The sequence below is a fragment of the Branchiostoma belcheri genome, unplaced genomic scaffold (assembly GCF_001625305.1).
Source record: "Branchiostoma belcheri isolate BF01 breed outbred unplaced genomic scaffold, Haploidv18h27 scaffold6, whole genome shotgun sequence".
Taxonomy (NCBI): domain Eukaryota; kingdom Metazoa; phylum Chordata; class Leptocardii; order Amphioxiformes; family Branchiostomatidae; genus Branchiostoma; species Branchiostoma belcheri.
In genome coordinates, this window is record NW_017804242.1 from 5,098,588 (window position 1) to 5,104,587 (window position 6,000).

At 41.4% G+C, this 6,000-nt stretch overlaps 1 protein-coding gene across 1 annotated transcript in view; it reads right to left on the reverse strand.

Annotated features, from left to right (window-relative positions):
* Nucleotides 1-5,797, reverse strand: part of LOC109482641 (netrin-G1-like) — a 101,466-nt gene extending 95,669 nt beyond the window's left edge. Inside the window, exon 1 of the mRNA XM_019785448.1 lies at nt 5,678-5,797. The gene's annotated coding sequence lies outside the window, so the exon portion shown is untranslated. The remainder of the gene's footprint in view (nt 1-5,677) is intronic.
* Between the last annotated feature and the right edge of the window lie 203 nt (nt 5,798-6,000).

Here is a 6,000-nt window from a genome sequence, read left to right on the forward strand (position 1 = left end):
TTTGTTCACAACTTTAAAAGTATGACAGCAACTTCTTCCTCCAATACACAAAATCCATTCTTTAAGCACACTTTAAACAATGCATAAAGGTTCTGTTCTGATCAACTGATGAAAAATATATGTAACTTGTATGTCATTGACTAACACTCCTTCTCTTTCATTCATTTCATGCTCATAGAGAGGTATGCATGAAAATGACCCCCAGCAGGTAAGCTAAATATCTCATATACCACAGGTCATTCTCCACCTTACAGCATATGAAGCACGTTTTACACATCGCTACGCTCAGCTTTTAATCATGAAAAATAGTTGGTTGTTGCAGCTGCAGTATACATTGTATGTAGGTCAACTACTCTTATTATGTATTTCTCTGGATTTCATTCATTACTCCTGTATGCTGTCTTTGATGTCATAAAGTGTTTGCCAATTCTGCCATTGCAGACTCAAACCGCCATTTCTCATGCACGCCAAACAGATAGGCACTTTCGAGGGGGAGAAATCGTCACATAGTCCAGATGGTATCATGTCCATACTTCACGACGACAAAGCAGCTATGCAGAGTGACACACGGCAATGTCTGGGCACTACATAAGTTGAGAAGCGGCGTTCCTGGAATGAAGAGACGCGACGGATACGAGGGTCACAAAAATAAATGGGTCTACCTTATCGCCCATCTACCGATCCTTCTCATACGGACGGCCTCGTATGTTAGTGATAAATCAGGCAAGAGTGCGTTGGGAAGTACGCACTCATCAGCACTGGAATGTTCTCTTCCTGGTCTATTCCAATGTCTAAAAGTACATCTAAATGCGCATACAGTGTCTGGTGGAGAAAGGAATTAGCAACTTTTCAGTCGCTACTGTGTATGTATCCGGGACGGAAATATTGTTTTGGGTAGCTTCTTCGGCAAGGATAGGAAGTGAATGGCAGGAGATTGGGACTCAGATGATTGACAGGGTTGTGGCCGGGTATGCTTTGGGTGATAGGGAGTGAGGTCACCAGGAATGTGAACTGTATAATCATAGTATGAAACAAGTAATACCAGAGCAAGTGATGCCATACAATTGCAGTAGTAATACATTCTGTGATTTAATTTTACTGGGTATTACTCCATGATCAGTTTCAATCAGGTATTTTCCCCAATACAGTTCCGTTATACATTCCCACAAAAATACTTCCAGAAAGTCCGATTTCTTCTTTAGGTGGAGTCTAAAAAAAGGGACGTGCTCGTTTTTGTTGGCAAACTTCCCACACCCCCCTTTGTACCCGCACGTACGCCAGATGTATCAGTTGACCTAGAAAGGCCCCAGTCAAAAATGCATGTCATGAGCAGGCAGAAGCTCCTCTACCCACCAGCTTCATCAATCATATCACAATCAGATTAGGACGTGACGGATCCTCCGCACTTTGAGTCGTCTGCATGCCTGAATAGTGGATGTGATTTTAATCAGGGTATCGGTACATCACTGCCTGTTGACTGAATTGAAATATGAGTATCTTGTAACTCAGTGTTGGTGAAAGAATGACGCATGTTATTAACATTAACAGCAGAGGACTCTATCTGTAGCAGTTGCGGTCATTTGAAACATACAGTAACACCTAGCCCAAGTGCACAATAAACCAGTCATATTAGCCCCAAAGTTGATGACAGACGGTCATGAAAACGTCACCCCTTGGTCTTGAATAAAGAACTTTGAAATTCGTTAAAAATATAGTCTAAATCTTTACCATTCTCAAATCTTATATCCAGCAAAGATGCTGTTGAAGTGTTGGGATTTTCAACAACTTTCCCCAAAATACGTATTAGTCCGTTTTAATGGGGAGAAAACAAGCAGTGACTTGCACCCGGCTTTTGCCCCCCACCCCCTTCCGCACGCGGTCAATTTAATCGCTGTCCCCTCGCTTTATCGGCAAGGTGATGTTACAATAACCTGCCGACCACGACACATTACAGCAGAGGTGCGTATATCAGAAGGCGTTCATAAGCAGACGTCCTATAAGCTCTGATACGTCCATGTATCATCCGCCCACCATCTAAGTTAACGGTCTGGCGGTGAATGAAGCAGACGCTGCCATTTATTATACGTCTGGTGGTGGACAATGTTACACACACAGACATCAACAAAATATGCTCAACGTTTTTTTTAACTCTGCAGGTCTACTGTAGCTCTTAAAACGTAAGTCGAAAGGTTTATCTGAACAACAGCCAGTTTGATAGCGGATCAATACATGGGTAATGCCTGGTTGGAAGTCGGTACCGCCCCCCGTCCTAGTTCAATGAAATGGTGGGACCCAATGGAAGTTTGCGTACTCTCAGCAATCGGACAAGTAGGATGATAGAAAATCATGTCTCTGCTCAGTCTATTTTGCCCTTATCCTGTATGATGATGATGATGATGATGATGTTGATGTTGATAACGTTGATGATGATGATAATGTACTGTGCTCCGCATTCCAGTGTAGTTGTTGAAATACCAATACTGGTTAAGTATTTTGCAAGAAGCAGTTGCTATCTACATGTTAATTTGAACAGTTCTTCCTTCGAAATATGTTTTGCCACTTGCACTACGGTTCACAAATATTTCAAATACATCTTCCTTTTTTCTTGCATTCAGTTCAACCTTTTTCGGCCAGTTCTGGACCCAATCATCTGCCAAGCATAGCTCTCTACACAAATCCATTGTTTTAAAAATACGTTGAAGGTAGGTATGTGGATCAAGTAATTATAAGACTTTAAGATTCGAATTCCCCATGGAGGAACGTTGGTATATACAGCAATTAAATACTTGAGAATCTACTATATTCGTTCTTTTGTAAACTATAATGTATACATGTAGAAGACGTAATAATCTCATCTATAATTGTTACTCTGCCGTTTGAAATTTATAAATGTATATAGTTTTATGGACATATTTGTTAGAATAAGCCTCGCAATTCAGCCATTACGACTGTCAGGAGCCTTGTCAGTGCTTAAATTTTCTTGTTTAACATTATTCAGACGGTGGGGAGTGGTCTTTTGAGGCCTGTGCCAAATTTCATCTCAGATAGCGCCTAAACGGCTTGCGCTAGAACCATCAAATTTGGTGACTTTCCTAAAATATATCTGGAAACAATTTCATATTAATTAAACAAGTTAATGAATTTTTGTGTTGCCATAGCAACACGTTTCTGACAGGCAATTTTTTTAAATCAATAATTTTGGTTTAAACATGAACATTTTCTGGGTTTTATATTAAATTGCACTGCTTTTCTAACATGGGTAACATCTTATATCATGATTATATATAATTTCTATCATTATATATTCAAAATCTTTGCTAATTTTATGACGTCATTGGTCAAAATCCAATATGGCGGACCACTCCATTAACTCTGGTGTAACCACTTTTAATTAACACGTCATAATTACACCAAAGTTATTGTTAGAGATTAAAATTGTATTACTACAACACTCTCTAAATATGTGGTGGCCCTACGATAAGTGGTTGTTCAGTTACAGGGGCGAGCCTCAAAATTCCAAGTTTCAGCATGCCCAAAAAAGCGCTGTCTGTATAGGGTTAATAAACCAGTCTACTACTATGAATTATGCTACGCCTGTAGAGCCCATTGTGAGTGGAAAATGTTTGTGTCCTGAAATAGTTCCAAATGCACTGAAAATGGAGATAGTTTGCATCCCAGTGCTGCCGAAACCTACAATCTACATGGGGAAAACAACCATCATGATGACCAAGTCCAGTAAAATAGATCCCCCCTTTCACTCTAAAGGGCATTGTCGTAAATTGTCAGCCACATCTTCCTTTGGCTTACGTTCTTGTCACACATAGCTGAATATGCCCTCCCAAACACTGCCGAACTCTACCCAAGTATGGTTGGGAGTAGGTCAGAAGCAAGGTTGCCTGTAGTTGTCTGATGTTAGGCGAAGTCGGCTGCTGTTCGGCTGCGTCAGCCGAATGCTTCAAAATGTTTAAAACATTAGGGTGTGGACGGGACTTTCGGCTATGTCTGGTGTTCGGAAGTAGGTTGGAAGTGTTCGGGGGTCGTATCTGACTCAAATTTTAATAAAATTGGATTCGATTCGTATAGAAAAGGTAGACGTGGCCTACGTCTTGTCAGACTGCCCTTGGTTGGTGTTGGGGGGGATTCTGAATGTGTGGCTTTGCCCCTGTTTAAGCGCACCCCTACGAGCAACTAAAGAGCAGAAGTAGTAAATAGATATGCAAAATCTTTTAAAAGTCATACTCTTTTTACATCCTTTATGGCTTTATTGGATTTGCCTCTAGTCTAGCTTAAAGAGTAAGCTTTCCCTGCGGCAAAAAGCACATCCAGAATTATACGGATTAAAGATTTCCCATACCAATGTACAGGTTTCGTAATACATCAAGAATAGATAATGTATGTAATCTGTAATCTCTTTCATATAGATATAGTGAAGTATCCCCAAGAGCAATACGGATTTTATTGCACAAAAATTGTACAATAAGCAATGGCATCTACTGCTATATACGTATGTGTAATAACAACATACTATGAGACTAATCTGCATTACAAGGACTATGTAGTATGGGCAAATACAGAGGAGTGCTTTATAATTACATAGACTACTTTACAGACATAAAGAAATTAGCCCTAAACCTTGGACTAGAATTGTATTTTGAAGAAAGCCAGGAATCTTTTATTTGAATCCTACAGTCTTTCACATAAAGCAAACCATGGACAGGAATTCGATGGGTAAAACTACATGTGTGTAAAAATAAACACGTAACAGCTTGACAATTGCACATCTATGTACGCTACTTCTGAAAAATGAAAAAAAGGAATGTCTGTAATCACCAATGGTATTCCAAACGCGCTGTTGACTTTGGGGAATCAAAAATTCCCCTAGCGCTGGGTATCGCAGTAAGATTAACGTGTGTGTGGACTTAGTGCGAACAGGGATAACTCATGTTAGATAGGCTTTACGTTCTCAACTACCTAGCGGTATTCGTTTCCTTCTCTCTTTGGACACACTGACAGAGGAGTGATAAATAACGGTACGTGATGCACAAGGTTATGGCTGACAGGTTGAAGAGATACTCAGCGGTGCTGACGTTGTACGTAAGGTCACTGAGCGCTCAAGGCTACAGCCTGTGACAGTATATATACATCCGTGACAACTACTAACGAGTTAGATCTACGTACAACACAAGTACGATAGCGCAAGGAGAAGATCGCATACCCAGATTTGAGAATTTATCTTCCCTAACAGCATGTTTCCCCACGCTTACTACATATGTTGTGTTTGATTTACGAGGACGACATACAAATATATTCCAGGAAAATTCACAGACAGATGTAGGCAAGAAGAGAGCATCGCTATCAACACTTAGGTGCACACGGGGTTACACAGGTCAATGTTAACTGGTCCTACCTTGCTTGCTGCGTACGTCAAAGCTGTAGTACCTCAGAAGAAGAAAAAACACGCAGCAGAGAGCTATATTTTCCGGGAACACAGCGTTGCTTGTATCCCCGTAGGCACGTGGTATTCACAAGCAGAGCTTCCCGCGAATGACGTGAAGTCACGGGGCTCAGCTACTTCTATCCCCCGCTCCGATATCCAACACGACCGCATCCCGAATCCATACTGGGAGCGGGGCGGATATGAACGACTTAACACAAAATCAAAGGTCAAAACACCTACCTTCTGGACCGGTGTAGAAGAGGATTCAGCCAGGAGGAGTGAAATACGTTTTTGGCGACCTGAAAGCCTTTCCGTACCACGAGGGTCGAGGCCCCTGGAGAGACTGGAAAAACCGCCAACAAATGATGGTCTATCACTGCCAATAGCCGTAACACCGGTACCGCTCGTGTCCCGTCCGATATTCTGAATTGAATTATGCTGCAAATGAGGCCGTGTCAAAGCGTGTACTTGTTTACCGTCAGTTATAACTCTAGAGGTTAGACACAGATGGTATTGTATCCAAACCCGTGCCTAAATGGGTTAGGGCCACACGGTGCTGGATA